This window comes from Marmota flaviventris, chromosome 9, assembly GCF_047511675.1.
Source record: "Marmota flaviventris isolate mMarFla1 chromosome 9, mMarFla1.hap1, whole genome shotgun sequence".
NCBI lineage: Eukaryota > Metazoa > Chordata > Mammalia > Rodentia > Sciuridae > Marmota > Marmota flaviventris.
In genome coordinates this window covers 14,696,057-14,714,577 of record NC_092506.1, presented here as the reverse complement: position 1 = coordinate 14,714,577, position 18,521 = coordinate 14,696,057, and positions in this window count along the sequence as shown.

Sequence of the window (18,521 nt, the reverse complement as noted above, 5' to 3'; positions counted from 1 at the left end):
GACGGAGAAGTAGAGAGGACGCTCTGGCCGCGGCCGGGTCCCCGCGCCATGGTCCCGGAGCTGGGGAGCGCGCGCCGTCTGGAAACCAGGCAGGTCCGCCTTGGACGCGCCGGGCTGCGGGGTCCCTGCGCACCGCTGGGGGGCGCCGTGCCAGGTTTGCTATCGCGCGGGAGCCGTCCCAGGCTGCAGCGCGAGGTGGGCTCTCGGGTCTCCATCAGCCCCCCAAATGCACACACGCCCTAGGAAAATACCGAATGATTGCTGTGCAAACGTTTCTCCGCGACAGGTCGCTTGGTGGCCTCCATCATCGGACCACCACCCTAAGTCCCTCCTACATCAAGAGTCCCAGAGTCCCTTGGCCAGTCCCCTGTCCTTCGAGCGCCAAGTGCCCCATTCTAAAACTAGGCGAGGGGTGTGGCTTAGACTATATTCCCTCCTAGGATCGCTCCTTTGTGCTGTCCAGACTTTGGTGACCGAACTCCAGAGTTTGTTCCGGACACCGCAAGAAGGCGCTGTTAGGGGGTTGGTTTGTTGGTTTGTCAACCATTCAGTCTCTTACTAGTCTTACTGTGTAGTAAGCGCCTGTTATATGCTGATTTGGGAAACATTTGGGTAGCCGAAGCCCCAAGACACGAAACAGCATCTCGGGAAGATCTTCGTTGCGATGGTGAACTAGCTAGGAGCCCCCTCTTCTTCACCCCACCCCCCTCAACCCAGAAATCGGCTAGTTCCTCACATAGTTTTTATCTAAGTGTCTTAGAACCATACGACTTCTCTGCTTAGGTGTAGGGTGTATTGGCACAACAATTCTCTTTAATTCAATTCAATAAACTTGAACTGAACATTTTCTATATGCTAGTCATGTGAGCAATTCCTTAGCATAGGCCGATGAGGGAACCCAGGCATGTGAACACACCATTGGTCAATAGTCTCAATTATCATGGGAACATGGGGTCCCTGTCCCTGGAGAAGCTCTCAGGCTGTTGAGACAGAGGGAGAGAATGCAGCCTATTCATTTTTAATGATGCTGATACGAGAATGACCTGGTTCTATGAGAGCCTGGAGAAGGCTCATGTGATCCCACCCCAGAATGGGGCAAAGGTTTCCTGGAAGAGAGAAAATTCCAAGAATCTTGTGGAGTAGGATGAGTTAGCTAGAATAAGAGCAGAGAGAGAAGGACTTGCAAGAAGAGGGAACAGCCCATGAGCAAAAGGGAGGTGCTGGTGTAGCTCAGGCTGAATGACTCCACAGTGTCACTCCTTGGTCCTCCTTCTCTTGCCTTACAGAAGTCCTGCATCCCCAAAGTGAATGTGTACTCATCCTTGGATGGGTCCTCAACCCCCCCAGTTTGGAGGCCCACCTGCGTGGCCTTCATGCGCTTTCACAGTGCAGATCTTTGTGTCAGACCAAGCCCTGAGGAGACCTGGGTCCAAGTTCCACATCTGCTCCACATGCAGCATGTTCTCAGCTGAGCCATGGAAACTCCTACCTGCCTCCTAGGACCATTGTAGACTTAGCTCACTGACACAGGGAAACTCTGAAAATGACAAATCGAAGCTAAAAATAAAAAGTTTGAATTTCCCTATTATTAGTGGAATAACTTTAGGCAAATTACTTAGCCTGCCTGAGCCTCTATTCTCACATCAGTAAAATGGGGCTATTAATAGTGCATATGAGGAACAATGAGTTGGTATTTGTAAATAATTTAATGCAGGGCCTCAGGATGGAGGTCCATGATGGAGCACTTGTCCAGCATGTGCAAGGCCCTGGGTTCCATCCTCAGCACTGCAAAACAAAAATTTAAAACTTAACTGGAAAAAAAAAGAGCTTAATGTAGAATGCTGGACCATAAATGACAGTCATAACAATAATAATATAATAAATAGTGCTAGGGCTGTGGCTCAGCGGTAGTGCACTTGCCTGTCATGTGTGAAGCACTGGGTTCGCTTCTCAGCACCACATATAAATAAATAAAATAAATATCTATCAACAAATAAAAAATATTTTAAAATAATAATATAATAAATAGTAAAATAATAGATACCTCCCTGGAGTGCATGAGCAGGGCTGGAGAAGAGCTACTGAGCTTACTTGCTTAATAATACTGCCTTCCTTAATAGGATACCCAGTGCCATCGGGTGTGGTGGTGCACGCCTGTAATCCCAGCTGCTCAAGAGGAGGAAGCAAGAGGATTGAGAGTTCAAAGCCAGCCTCAGCAACTTAGCAAGGCCCTAAGCAACTCAGTGAGACCCTGTCTTTAAGAAAAATATATATTAAAAAAAAAAAGAAAAGAGGGCTGAGTAGGTGGTTAGCACCCCTGGGTTCAATCCCTGGTACAAAAAAAAAAAAAAAAAAAGAGGAGATCCATGCTTCTTCTCTCTGATTAGTCCTTGGCATTTATTTAGCCATTCAACAGAATGTGCTGAGCACCTACTTATTCAAGTGCTGTATTGAGCACTCCTCGGGACCTAGGCAGGGGGGAGGCCCACTCTGTATCTTCACTATCCAGCAGAAGAGACATTTCATTTGTAGACAGCAAAGATGAAGGAGAAGGGATTCCAGGATGGACTTTTCAAGACTCTGCTTTGCCAGCTCCAGGCCTTGCCTATTTGTTGCGAGCATACAATAGGATCCTGTAGGTGAGCCACCCTCTAGGTTCCAAAGCACTTTATTTATTTATAATGCAGTGTTCTAAGCAAAAGGGACTTCTTCAGAAGTCTCCCTGAACCTTCCGTGTATTTTGAGAGATGGATTTGAGCTAGTAAGGAGCAGGTGATTTTCTGTTTATAATTTTTTTTTATTACTGATCAATTGATTGATTTAATTCTGGTACTGGGGAATTGAACACAGAGACACTTTACCACTGTAATACATCTCCAGTCTTTTGTTTTATAATTTTTGAAATAGGGTCTCACTAAGTTGCTGGGAGTTTTGCTTAGGTGCTGAGGCTGGCCTCAAATTTGTAATTCTCCTGCCTCGGCCTCCCAAGTTGCTATGATTATAGGTATGTGCCACTGCGTCCAGTTAAGAGTAGTTGATTTTCTTACAGACCTGTTCTCTGGGTTTGATCCTGTTGAGGGTAGGGAGAGTTCATCTCAGAACTACTTCAGCCCTTCCTTTCTCCCTAGGGCCCAAAGAAGCTCAAAAGGAACCAGAGGCAGAGAATGTTCCGCTTCTTTGATTAAGGAGGGGACCTCCTCCTCCTGATCATCTCACACCCCAAAAATCTGCACCCCAGAGAAGGCAAGTCCTGCCTTAAGATTAAAGAAGAGAGGGTTGATCAGCCAGGAGGCAAAACCCCAGGCTACTGACTCAGGGAACCTGCTTCCTCCACCTGGCTCAACCACTCAATTACTTGCTTATTGCAGGACTTTGGACAAGAGAGGTAACCGTGACAACAGTGATTACAACAATAACTATGTCTATTTGACGTTTCAGGAAGTGTTAGTTTACTCAGTCTGCTATAACAGAAGACCACAGGCTGCCTTTGACCCATGCAACGTGATATGCACATCTGAGTCCTTGCTTGCTCTTTTTCTTTTTCCCTTTTTTTATGGTTCTGAGAATCAAACCCAGGGCCTTGTACATGCTAGGCAAGAGCTCTACCACTGAGCCACACCAGCAGGCCTTTTTACTTTTGGAGACAGGGTCTCACTATGTTCCCCAGGCTGGCCTCAAACTTGCAATCCTTCTGCCTCAGTACCTCCTGGTCACTAGGATTACAGGCATGCACCACTGTGTACCCCTTCCTTGACTGGTTTTAAGGTGGGCTCTAATGTCCCCTCCAATTCTGTCTCTGGGCCTCCTCCAACTCAGACAGAGTTGCCAATGATTAGTCCTAAGATTAGTGGGTGAATGTTCATGATTAATTAGTAGAATTAAATCCTTAACTTGTGTCCATATTGTACATGTGTGAGTCAGGATTTTACCTTTGACTAAAACTTATCTTTGAATAGTTATAGACTAGCCTGGGAGAATGCTTAAGAAATAGGTGAGTGTTTTTGTTTTGTTTTTATGGTGCTGGGGATTGAACCCAGGGCCTCAAGCATACTGAGTATACACTCTACCACTGAGCTATATCTCCATTCCCGGTAAAAGTGATTTAATAGTTTGGAAAGGGAAACTGAGTGTCCTAGGAAAGAAGTAGGAAGAGACCTACTGTCCACTGATTTGCACTGTTAAAATTTCATATGAAGCTGGGTGTGCTGGCACATACCTGTAATCTCAGCAACTCAGGAGGCTGAGGCCTGAGTATCACAAGTTCAAGGCCAGACTGAGAAACTTAACGAGTCCCTCAGCAACTTAGTAAGGGCCTGTCTCAAGATGAAAAATAAAAATGGGGGGCTGGGGAATATAGCTCAGTTGGTAGAGTGCTTGCCTCTCATGCACAAGGCTCCAGGTTCAACCCCCAGCACCACAAATAAATAAATAATTAATTAAAATAAAAATGGGTGGGGATGTAGATCAGTGGTAAAGCGTCTCTAGATTCACTCCCCAGTTACCACCCCCCCAATTTTTTCACATGATAATTTTTCACCATTTTTTTTTATTTTTTAAAAAATGTTTTTAAATTTTTTATTTTCAACTGATACATAACAATTATGCATATTCATACTTATGATATGGAGTATGATAATTAAAACATATAACATGTAATGACCAAGTCAGAATAATTAGCATTTCCATTACCTTAAAAATTTACCAACTCTTTGTGTTCTACGAACTCTTCTCTTCTAATAAGTTGCTATAAAGTATAGTCACCCTAGAATAGGTGTTATAGAACCCCTGGAATTTATTCCTCTTATCTAATTGTATTTTCATACCTGCTATCAACCTATGTCTATTTCTCCTCCTGCTACTCTTCCTAGCCCCTAGGAATCATTATTCTACTCTCCACTTCTATGAGGTCAACCTTTTTAGTTTCCATGTATGACTAAGAATATGCAGCATCCGTCTTTCTGTGTCTGGCTGATTTCACTTAACATGTCCTCCAATCACACAGTAAAATTGGAATCGAACTTTTAAGAAACTATTCACTCAGAACTATAAGCAAATACAACATATTTAAAGAAAATTAATTAAAATGAGAGAAATGAAAATAGGAAGTATTATCTAGTGATTAATGCATGAGATTGAAGGTCAAGCAGACCTGAATTTAAAACTCTAATATTTTAAACAAATTGATTAACTGCTCTAAGTATTAGTTTATTTGTTGGACGGAGATAATGATATCTTGTTTCTGGTGTCACTGTGGGAACTGCATGAGATTTTGAATTTTAAAAAAAACTTTAAACTGGGCCTGGTATTCAGTAAGATCTCACAACAAATGCGGATCACAATAACACAATGATCAACATTATCATTGTCCTCAATAGTATCATCTAATCCAGGGTCTTCCAAGCTCAGGATGAACCCACCAAAGCATTTTGAGTGATATTTGGTTTGTTTTTTACAGTATTGGGAATTGAAGCCAGGAGCACTCTACCATTGAGCTCTATCCCCAGCCCTTTCTAAATTTTATTTTAAGAAAAAAATCTCACTAAATTGCCCAGGCTGGCCTCCAACTCACAAACCTCCTGTTTCAGCCTCTAAATTGCTGGGGTTACAGGTGCATGCTACTGTATCTTTTTAGACAGTATTGAATACCTAAACACCAGACTGGCAGTGTAGACAGAGGCAGAGTGTTTGCCCAGCATGTGTGAAGGCCCAGGAGTTCAATTCCCAGCACTGCTTTAAAAAAAAAAAAAGTATTTTTCAATTTCTTTAAATCCTTCTTGAGGGGCCGGGGTTGTGGCTTAGCGGTAGAGCGCTTGCTTAACACCCTGGGTTCGAGCCTCAGCACCACATAAAAATAAATAAATAAAATAAAGGTATTGTGTCCATCTACAACTAAAAAATCTTTTAAAAAATAAATAAATAATAAATAAATAAATCCTTTTTGATATCTCAAGGACGAGTGTCAGTTTAACTCCTAACATATGCTAATCTCCATTTCTAACAAAGAGGGAAGAGGCCTCAGTATACCTTTAAGCGGACAGAATCAGACAGAATTTAGTAATAGTATTCTGTTTTCGTTTTATAGTTACATTTATTCTAGAGCACTTTTGTCTCGTTGTGTCCCTTCCCTTCCTCCATAGAATTTTTACTGGGAATTGAACCCAGAGCTGCTTAATCACTGAGCCACATCTCAAGCCCTTTTTTATTTTATTTTTTATTTTAAGACAGGGTCTCACTGAGTTGCTTAGGGTCTTGCTAAATTGCTTGGCTGGCCTCAAACTTGCAATCCTCCTGCCTCAGTCTCCTGAGCCTTTGGGATTACAGGCATGCACCACTGTGCCTGGTTTAGATTTTTTTAAATTATATTTTATGATTGCATTGTTATAAATAAGAATAAAATCCAGCCAGGAATGGTGGATCACAACTGTAATCCCAGAGACTCAGGAGCCTGAGGCAAGAGGATTGCAAGTTTGAGGCGGGCATCCACAATTTAGCAAGACCTCTGCTCAAAGTAAAAAAATAAAAAGGACTAGGGATGTAACTCAGTGGTAAAGCCCCCCTGGCTAGATAGATTCACTAGAATATATTCATTACTATCATTATATTCATTTTTTTCCTAATTTAAAAAAATAAAATTAAAGCATTTTTGCAGGCACCTAGAAGTGGGCTCAAGACCCTGTGCCTGCTTGACCATGATTCTTTCTACTTGTGGCAAGTACAAAAGAGACCTACCATCCACTGATTTGCACTTTTAAAACTTCATATGAAGCTGGGTGTGCTGGAACATGCCTATAATCTCAGAGTTGCCAATGGGGTTTACTCGCTCACTTAGTGTTCCTGTAGGGAGATGAACTCTCCCTACCCCCGCCTGTAATCTCAGACAGAATTGCCAGAGAGCCAGAATCCGCATTTACAGGGAAGATGTCAAATTTTCTCTTTATATAAGTGCATTCTGGTAAACAAAATGAGCAACTCAGTAAGATCTTGTCTCTAAACAATATAAAAGTAAATAATAGTAGGAGGGAGGGTGGGTGAGAATATGGCAAAATGAAAGCCCTTCCCTTTACAGACAAGGAGATTGGACTCTGGAGATGTGACACTTTGTGGAGCAGGGACAAGGGTTCAGCCATCCAGACCCTGCAGCCTGTTCAGATGAGGCATCTCAGCCACTCCCCCCCACCCCCCACCCCTGCACATTCCCAGGAATGGGATGATCCCTCCCCACTGGCCTTGGACCAGCTCCACAGGGATTCGGGAAGTTCCTAAATTACCCCATAGCCTGCTCTTGCCAAGCCCCAGGGCCTGGGGAGACAGCTTCCCAGAGGATCCTGGGAGGAAATTGGGTTTTGTTTCCATCAGACCACTTCTTCCAATCAGTTCAGAGAGGCCAACACAAGGAAGGACAAAGTCCCTTTAAATCCAGCCGTACCTTATTAGAAAAAGGCATGGGGTGGGGTGGGGGATTTGAAGAAGAGTAAATTATTAGCATGCTGACTGGGGGGCTTCTTCAAAGGACCAACACTGACTTCTGTCACCCAGGGAACCACATTCAGATCCCAGGATCCATCCTGAGATGTAGAGAAGGGCCCCCAGGGTTTTAGTTGCCCTCTGCTTTTCTATTTTAACTTAATGGAGAAGAGACAGAAGAGAAAGTCCAGAGGCCTGGCCAGAGAGCCAGAATCCATCAGTGACAGTGAAGCAGCTTCCTGGGGCAGTTCTCTGGATGGCAAATTGGAACAGTGGTGAGAGATGAAAGTTGAGTCTTTAAAAACTCTGGCAGAGGGCTGGGGCTATAGCTCAGTGGTAGAGTGATTGCCTCACATGCATGAGGCACTGGGTTCGATCCTCAGCATCACATAAAAATAAATAAAAATAAAGATATTGTGCCCATCTACAGCTAAAAAAAAAAAAGTTTAAAAAAAAACCTCAGGCAGAGCCAGGCACCGTGGGCCAGCCTGTAATCCCAGCCTCAGGCAGGAGGATCTTGAGTTCAAAGCCAGCCTCAGCAAAAACAAGGTGCTAAGCAACTCAGTGAGACCCTGTCTCTAAATAAAATACAAAAAAAGGTTGGGGATATGGCTCAGTGATCAAGTGCTCCTGAGTTCAATCCTTGTACAAAAAAAAAAAAAAAAACCCTCCGGGCAGAGGATGAGCTCTGTGAGGTAGGAACTTTTGCTTAGTTGGAGCTGCTCTGTGGCCTAAAGCAGGGCCCAGAAAGGAAGCTTCCAACCAAACGGAAAGACTCAGCTGGGTTTGAATCTTACAGGAACACTAAGTGAGCGAGTAAGCCCAGGAGTGAAGTTAAGTAGTTACACAACACGGCCGGGCTAGATAGGAAGGACCAATCTGGCCCGATTTGTGAGGATTTTCCACTTTTGCCAAAAGATCACTTCCTTGCTGCTCACATGCAAATGTAGAACAACTCGTGTTCATGTTTAAATATTCTCTCTACTTAATAAAGAGGTGCTTTTAGTAGGCGACTGAGAATAACCCAGGACTACAAGGCATAAAGGAAACATGACTGAGGGTCCCTGGGGTGGGGGCAGTGGAATGCAGAGCATGCCCCAGCCCTGACTGTGTTTATGTTCTCCTGATGCAGCTGGTTCGCTGGAATTTGGGGCCAGCTTGCTCTCCCCCTCCCCTTGCTCTCTGCCTCCCCACTCCCACCTCCACACAATATTTTTGTGTCTTTCCTCTTGTTCTTATCAGCTGCTTAGAGGAGGAAACAGGCACCACCAGTCTCCTGGTAGCAGCTGCTAGAAGACACTGGAAGGGATGGGCATAGGGATGGGCGTGGAGGGGAAAATAACTGCTAGAGAAGGCACAGCTGGACAACTTAATCTGCATCCTTGACAGCCAGTATCAAAGGACTTTGCCAATTCAATTGTTCAGCAAATATCTATTGAGTTTCTGCTGTGCGCCAGGTGGTGGGCTGACAGGAAGTCGCACACACCAGAAATGAAATCGGATCCTCCCAGGGGCAGGCAAGAAGTCTGACCCTGGACCACAATGGGCATCCCCCGGTGGCCCTCAGCCATAGCCAAAGTTAGCCGATGACATGGTGTGCAGTCTTGGTCTGCTGCTTTGAACACCACATGCTCCCCGTTTGTTGGTATTGTTCCTGTCACTTACTCAGATGAAGGATGGAGATGTATCAGAAAAAAACGGGGCTGTTAGGCATCAACAGGCGGGACTCTCAAGTTGCCTCTAGCTATGTGAACTTTCCTACCGGGTGGATTCCCAAGTCATTTACCCTTCCACTCTCAAAGACACACATGGTCATATTGTCATTGTGCAGAGTCATTTAAGCTTTTCAGTTTGTCCTGGCCCTGGTCAGGGGTCCTTGACCTCAGAACTTCTGTCTTTCAGCTTAGGCGTGATGTATTCCCTGATTCAACAGACATTTATGAAATATCCTTTAGATATTTAGTGGGGAAAATAAATAACAACCAAGTAAACAAAGAGCAAATAAAATGATTGTCCTTTTTGTGATAACTGTGATGGGGAAACCCAAAGGGACACTATTATGGAGAATAACAGGGATGGCGTCAGAAAGCCCTATTTGAGGAAGATCTTTTAAATTTCACACCCTGAAGAGTGAACTGCTGCCAGATGTGGTGGTGCACTCCCAGGAATCCCAAATCACTGGCTTTGAGCTCAAAGCCAGCCTCAGCAAAAACAAGGCAATAAACAACTCAGTGAGACCTTGTCTCTAAATTTAAAAAAATACAAAATAGGGCTGGGGATGAGTTCAATCACCAGTACTCTCCTAAAAAGAATGAACTATCCATGTAGAAAATTGATGAAGAAGTACTCCTGGCACAAAAAGCAGCAAGGCATTTTCTAGAATCTTCTAGAAAGCCAGGGACTAGATGTAATAATGGGGTTTGGGTAATACAAGAGGAAGTTGGACAGGGAGACAGAGGCCAGCTTGGACCTAGTCTTATAGGCCAGCAAAGAGAGTCTGGATTTCATTATACACGTGAAAAGAAAGCTTTTTAAGTGGCTTCCTAGCAAAATGGTGTGTCGTGGAAAATGAATGTGTAGTTTCATAATTCTGGCTGTGGATCAGAGAACAGATGGAAAGGGCATGGTTAGGAGACTATCCGGTGGTCTGATGAAAGATGGCTGTGGCTGCTTGGGGTCATGACCCCAGATGGAGAAAAAAAGTAGATTCAGGATTTATGCTAGGGATATTACTGAAAAATCTGCCGATGATAAGGATGTATGAAAAAATGGATCTTCCCTAGTCCCTGAGTTAGAGGCTGATTAGTCTTCTACCATTATCTACATGCATACTTCAAACTGGAGGTAGAAGCAGAGGACTCAAATCCAAGACCAAAGACCTAAACTCAACCAAATTGAGAAGCTGAAACAACTGAAAAGTAAATACAAAAATCCAAAACTAGGGGAAAAAATGATTGGGGGTGTGGCGGGGTACTGGGGACTGAATCTAGGGGAGCTTGACCACTGAGCTACATCCTCAGCCCCTTTTTAGTTTTTATTTTGAAACAGGGTTTCACTAAGTTACTAAGGGCCTTGCTAAGTTTCTGAGCTGGATTTGAACTCGTGATCCTCCTGCCTCAGCCTCCCAAGTCACTGGGATTACACACATGCACCACTGCTCCCAGCTTAAAAAAAAAAATGATTTTTTTGATAATAGATTAGACTAAAATATAAACTATGCTTAAAACCATAAAATATATCAAGTACCTAGGAATAAAATGAACAAAAACAAGTGGAATATGTCTACAGAGAAAAGTATACAACGATTTTTGAGAAACCTTGTGAAAGACCCAAATAGTTCTGAAGCTATAACATATTCATGGATTAGAAGATTTGCTATTATAAATCTGTCAGTTCACTCCAAACTGATCTAGAGATGTAAAGTAACACTAGTCAAAATTCCAACCTGTTTTTTTGTTTATTTTATTTTGTGGGACCTGACAAGCTGATTCTAAATATATACAGAAATGCATGATCTGGGCGCAGTGGTACATTCCTGTAATCCCTGTTACTCAAGAGGCTGAGGCAGGAGGATCACAAGATCAAAAATAGTCAGGGCAGGGGCTGGGGATGTGGCTCAAGTGGTAGCGCACTCACCTAGCATGTGTGAGGCACTGGGTTCGATTCTCAGAATCACATAAAAATAAAATAAAGATATTGTGTCCACCTAAAATTAAAAAATACATATTAAAAAAATAGCCAGGGAAACTTAGCAAGACCAATCTCAAAATAAAACATAAAGGTCTGAGGATGTTGATAGGTGGTAGACTGCTTCTGTGTTCAATTTCCAGTACCAAAAGAGAAAGAAAAAAGAAATATAGCTACCAATAAGAGCAGGGTCCATTTATGTAGGATGTGTCAAAGTGTATTCTACTGTCATGTAAACTAATTAGAACAAATAAGAAAAATAAAGGCAGAGAACTTCTAGAAGGTTGAAGAGGACTTAGTCTACCAGGTAACAAACTTATATATGGTGTAGTTATGATTTCATATTCACACAGAAAAGAAAAAAGATGACAAGACAGGAACACATTCTTGATCACAGAAGGGGAAGTTTTATGAACCTATACAAAATAATACTAGCCATAAAGAAAAAGAGTGATGTATTGGATGATATCACAATGAACACATTTTGTTCTTTAAAAGGCAGTATTAATAGAATGAAAAGGAAAGCCCCAGGGTAGAATATATTTGCAACATATATAACTGATAAAAGATTTGGAACCACAAACATCTCCTAAATCAAAAGGCCCAATAGAAAAATAGGAAATATAAGTTAAGATGGTTAGCTAGGACAACCAACCCCAAACCTTGGTGCCTTATACAATAGAAGTTGTAGAAGTTTATTTATTGCTTAGATAAATACTAAAAGTGATGGTCCTGATCAGGTGGCTCCACACCACAGTGTCATTCAGACACCCTAAAGGCTGACGGACACTCAGCTCTCTTCAGTGGGAAACCTCAAGAGTGATCCCAGACATTAACATCGGGTCAACAGTGGAGAAGAAAAGAATTTCATGTATGGAAAAATTTTCAAGATCAGGCCTAGAAAAACCTTCCACCAGGATTTCATTAGCTGGATTTCAGTCTTATGACTCACATGACTGCAAAAGAAACCATGAAATGTAGTGATATCCAAAGAAGAAGAAGAAGGAGGAGAAGGAGAAGGAGAAATTGTACCCAGAAAAAGAAAAAAAAAAATTTTTTTTTTTTTAATTGCTTTTTCTCTTGGTCTGTAATCCCAGTGGCTCAGGAGGCTGAGGCAGGAGGATCACAAGTTCAAAGCCAGCCTCAGCAATTTATAGAGGCCTTAAGCAACTCAGTGAGACCCTGTCTCTAAATAAAAACATTTAAAAGGGCTGGGGATGTGGCTCAGTGGTTAAGCGCCCCTGGTGGTTCAATCCCCAGTACAGAAAGAAAACAAGAGAGGGGGAGAGGGGAAGGAAAGGAGAAAAGAAAGAGAAAGAATGATAGGAAATTATTTTCTTAAATATTTTTTTAGTTGGGCTGGGGTTGTGGCTCAGTGGTAGAGCACTCGCCTAGCGTGCACAAGGCACTGGGTTCAATCCTCAGCACCACATAAATGTAAAATAAAGATATTGTGTCCACCTAAAACTAATAAATAAATATTTTAAAAATATTTATTTAGTTGTAGATGGACACAATATGTTTATTTTATTAATTTATTTTTATGTGGTGCTGAGGATCGAACCCAGTGTCTCATGTGTGCAAGGCAAGCCATTGAGCTATAACCCCAGCCCCAGGAAATGATATTCAATAGCATCAGGATGGTGGTTTTCCATGGCAGACTGGAGTTGTGGCTGAGAAGAACATAGTGTACTTCTGGACTGCCAATAAAATTCTGTTTCTTAAACTGGGTGATGAATGGTAGTTTCATGATGTTCTGTTAAATTGTATATTCATTCTTTTTTTTTTTCAAGTTTTGTAGGTTTATTAATCAACATGATCTCTTGCATTTGAAAAAGAAATATTTCCTGGTTAAGTGGAAAAGTGTGTAGATGGCTTCTGAAAAACCTTCTTTCTAAGCAGCTTTAGAAATCTGGACCTCTTTTTTTCAGTTTGCTGTAATCCACATTCACCGAGTAGAATTTGTCTTAATTGTTGGGACCCAGTTTGGATTGAACAACGGTGAAGGCATCATTATAACCTGCTCCAGTGGTTCCTGCTCCAATAAATATGAAGAAGGGGCTTGAGCCTGGAAGCTTCCTGACCTGACTGATGATCTGGTGGATCATGTTCACAACAGAGGCCTACAGCACAAATGGAGATAAGAACATCTTCCAGGCCTAAGACTAAGCAGCCTCTGTATCCAGGCTGTGTGGTCATCCAAAGACACTAAGTTGTATATTTATTCTTATGTAATTTTTTTTTCTTGATGAATTATATGTCACTGTAGTTTTTTTTTTCTGGTACTAGGGATTGAACTCAGGGGTACTCCACCATTGAGCTACATCCCCAATGCTTTTTTGTATTTTATTTAGAGATAGGGTATCACTAAGTTTCTTAGCACCTTGCTATTGCTGAGGCTGGCTTTGAACTCATGATCCTCCTGTTTCAGCCTCCCAAGCCACTTGGATTACAGGTGTGCATTACTGTACCCGGCCTGTAAATGCTTTTTAACTGATAGAAACACATTGCAGCTACTGCAAATTCTGCCAGCATCATATATGTCATCAAAAAATGAAATGGAACATCTAAGTGGTCCTACAAACGTGCTTGGTTCCAGAACAAACACACCCACTCTATCACTGTAAACTCCAATCATGAATTACCAGTGCCTGACTACCCTCCTGAGAAACAGAAGTGGTGACTTTCTCTGAAAAATTATGAAAAATTAGTCAATGATGTCCAAAAAAGTAGTTAGTAGGGAACTAATTATAACCACTATCACTTTCAAGTACTTCCAGGTGCCTTCAAACCTATCTTATTTAACCCTCAACAATAGCCCTGCAAAGTGGACGGCATCACCCACATCCAGATTTTGTAACTATGACTCCTGAGAGGGGTTATGTTCCCTTGGACAGGTAATAAGCAGAGAAGCAAAGTCTGTGTGGCTTAAAGGCACAGGCATACCCTTTCTCCTCTCTGCACTGTGTGAAATCATATGTGATGCTGGGAGGGGAAAAGCATAGACACTCTTCTATCTGAAAAAAATATATATACAAATTACAATCTGTGGCAGAGACATACTGGGTGATGACTTGTAATTGCATTGTAGAGGTTGAAGCAAAGTCTGACCATAGGGGCCTCAGGTGCAACTTGAGCAAAGACAGAGGGGTGGCTCCCCGTCCCCTGTCAGTCACAGACGAATGCTGGATGAATCAGGTTCACTGGCTTCCTGCAACTGGGGCAGGCAGTTCATCCTCCAGAACAGTGCACAGTTCAACACAAGAGATCACAATCTGAAAAGACCAAATTCACAGCTGAGTCAATAGTCCAAATCTGGGCTGTCTATCCAGAGAGGTGGCAACAGAGCTGGAGCGAAGAATGGAAGTAGAAAGGGGGCAGAGAAACCAGCTAAGCAGCTGCACAAGGACAGTAGAAGTGGGCAAACAATTAGGTAACTTTCTGGAACCAGCCTGCAATTGTCACAGGGGGGTGGGGGGGATTGAGGAGTCAACCCAAATATTGCTCAGTATGAGATCAAAGAGATTATGCTCTATCGGTACACATGGAATACTATGCAACTGTTGAAAAGAATGAGGGGAACAGTGTTCAGGAAACTTTACTCAGCTTTTGTGCCACTGTGACCAAAACATCTGATAAAAACAACTTAGAGAACAAAAGCTTTCTTTCCCTTCCTCTCTCCCTCCCTCTCTCCCCCACCACTCTTTCTTTCCTCCCTCCCTCCCCCTTCCTTCCTTCCTTCCTTCCTTCCTCCCTCCCTCCCTCCCTTCCTTCCTTCCTTCCTCTCTTTCTTTCTTGACCAGGGATTGAACCCAGGGTTACTTAACCACAAATTAACCACTGAGCCACATCCCCAGCCCTTCCTTAGAAGCAGGGTCTTGCTGAGTTGTTTAGGGCCTTGCAAAATTGCTGAGGCTGCCTTTGAACTTGCCATCCTCCTGCCTCAGCCTGTCGAGTTACTGGAATTACAGGCACACACCACCATGTCCGGCATGGAAATATTTATTTTGACTCACAGTTTCAGAGGTTCAGTCCGTGGTCAGCTGGCCTCAAGCAGAACATCATGGGAGAAGGGCATGGAGGAGGAAATTTGCTCAGCTCCTGGTAGCAAGTAGAGAGAAAGGGGGGTGGGGTTTGGAGAAGATGAACCCTTTCAAGCACATGCCCAGTGACCTACTTCCTCCACCTCTCAGTGATCCGTTCAGCTATCAATGGATTAATCCACGGATGAGGTCAGAGTCCTCATGATTCACTCATTGCCGAAAAGCCTCACCTCTGCAGCTTGAAGCATTAAAGACTATGATTTCAACACACATTTTTTTTTTTTTTTTGGAGAATGTTCCAGATCCAAACCATAACATCCAGTAAGAAAAGAAATTATGGAGCCAGGTATGGTGGTGCACACCTGTAATCCCAGGAACTTGGGATGCTGAGGCAGGAAGATCACAAGTTCTAGGTCACTGGGCAACTTAGAGAAACCCTGTCTCAAAATAAAAAGTAAAAAGGGCTGAGGATGTAGCTCAGAGGTAGAGCACTCCTGGATTCATCTCAAATACTACAAAGAAAAAGAGGAGGGGGAGGAGGAGGAAGAAGGAAAAGGGGGAAAATAAATTATGTGTGGGTGAGATGTATAAAAGTTAATAAATAGGAGAGTCTGAAAGGGTACACTTGGACTGGTTAACAGCAGTTGTGTCTTTTATAACTTTTTTTGTTCCTTTGCAGTACTGGGGACGGGATCCAGGCCTCATACTTGCTAGGCAAGTGCTCTACCACTGAGTTATACCTCAGTCTCTGGTGTTCCCAATAACTTTTAATCTTACAAATGTCTGAGTTGTTTGAAAAACTTTGCAAAGTAGTTAAATGACATTGTAGCAATAACTAAAAGAATAATCTGAAGGGTCTTTAGATCAATAAGAAAATGAACCACTTTGGAACATCTACATGCGGAATCCTCAACCTTTCTGTTCTATTCTGAAAAGCTTAGTATTTCCTAGACTTTCCAGAGTCTTCAAATATGGTATGAATCTGGGGGTTAGAGTGTTTGTGACTCAACACTTATTTGGATCTAACCTCATCTTTATGGCTCATCCCCACCCACCTCCTTGCTCCGGTTACAGATTGATGGGAGGATGACAAGAGGGTAGTGAGCTAGATACTGTGAATGAGGTCTCCAGTGAGACTCCTAGGAAGGCTCCCAGTGGGTCTCTGAGGAGTTGAGCAGGACAGAGCCCAGGTAAGTCAGGGCTGGAGAGAGAAGTACTGACTAGGATGTGGGGGTCTGGGGGGCAAGGTGGCAACAGCACCGGGAGCCCCCACCAGCTCTCACACATGCTGATCAAACCTGTGTCCTTCTCCAGAGAAGATTGTGCTGAAGGAAGTAAGAGACAGGGCTCGGTGAAGACAAAGTACCCATGATCCTACGAAAGCATGTGCCCACCTATGGATCTCAAAATGGCATAAATATCATTCTCACACAAATATATGAAGAAAACCTTCCAGAGGCAACCATCGGGATGCCAAAGCTGGGTCAAAGAGTGATAGGAGAAAATTGGCTTGTATGTATTTGTGTGTGTGTGTGTGTGTGTGTATCCCCTGAATCTTCTGCCTTATTGACAAATTTTGGATAATTTTTTCTTAAGAGGAAAATCTATAGAGGTATAGAGTGTGAGAAAGACTCCAGTTACAGCAATTTGGCCTTTAGTAACTAAAGGACCTGCTTGGGAGAAAAAATTGATAAAATTACTTTTGAGCAAGAGCTTTAGTGAGAACTTGAACCTCATCCAACACCAGGAAATGCACAAGAGGGAAGCCATGCACACTTAGCACTCGAAGGAAAGGTCCTCATGGTGGAGAAATGCTGAACCGGGCCCCAGTTGGGGAAGGACTGGATTTACAGGTAACTGAATATATAAACATACACACACAGGGAGAAATTTTGGAAACACCTTGATTAAGTGCATTTCAACTCTAGCTTCATTAGGCAGGAGAGTCCCGGCAAAGCAAGGGCCCTCTGCATGTCCAGAGTACAGAAGCAGCTTTGCCCAGGAGCTAAAATGAAGATCAACCCATAGTCTGGGAAAAATCTCTTCACTGGGCCTTGTCCAACCTGAAATTTTGGCCCACAAACCACTAGAAACCCTGCAGCTACACTCAGGATGTTTATTCTGCTGCCTACTTCAGAATATACCCAGTGTCTTTTAGTCATTTAAAAGAAAAAATAAAGGATTTCAAGGTCAACCAGACTAGGTCCACATCCTGGCTCTGTCAATCCCTAGCTACACGATTTGAGGTGAATCAGTTAATTTCTCTGAGCCTCATTTTCTTTTTCACTCACTTAAGATGGGATTAATATTAGCACCCATTTCATAGGAGTCATGAGAATGCACAAAAAGGTGGATTTAAACACGTAGTTAAGCCCTCAGTGAATAAAATTGCTTTCTACCACTGGCTTTTTGTTTGGCTTGCTCATTTCCCAGAATTCACAGCTCAGTCTCTGTAAGGTCATCAGCTTGAGCCCGGGAATGGGGAAGTCCTGCAGCTTGGGCAAAGATGGCTCTGGTGTTACAGAATTTCCTCCGTTTAGGAAGTTCCAAAGGGACTACAGAGCATAAAGCACGAAGCTGGAGCTGACTCTTTCTGGGTCTTTTCCAAGGACCCCCTGGGAGATACACAAATGTTCTCCTGTTTATCTTTGGTGGGTTGCTTAGAGTAGCAGAAATGGTACTAGCAGCAAACTTTCTTTTTTTTTTAATATATTTTAATATTTATTTTTTTGACAGACACAACATCTTTGTTTGTATGTGGTGCTGAGGATCGAACCCAGGCCGCACACATGCCAGGTGAGCGCCCTACCGCTTGAGCCACATCCCCAGCCCCAAGCAAACTTTCTTTATTGTGCCAAACATGGCTAGAGGGTGAGGCCTGGGGTAAGATGGTTATAGAACATCACACCTGAACTGTGTCACATCAGAGGCAACCTCCTTGTTTTGCAGAGGAGGAGGATTGTCCAATTTAGCAAATAAAATAGAGAATCTGAGTTAAGTTTGAATTTCAGATGCAAGACAATCACAAAGATTTTTGGCGTAAGTATATCCCAAGATCATATGGAATATACTTATATTAAAATTTTGTTGTTGTTCTTGTTGTACTTCTGACATTCAAATTTAACTGGGTTTCCTGTATTTTATCTGGCAACCCTGAGAGGACAACTAGGTGATAAAGGAAAGTAACTTGCCAGGGTCCCACAGCAAGTTGGTCCCATAGCCAGGTCTGTTGTAGTATCCTAGCCACCAACATATACTTCAGTTTTCAGTTTTTAGATTTTTTTGTTTTTGGTTGTTGTCAACATCATCGTCATTGTTTTGTAGTGT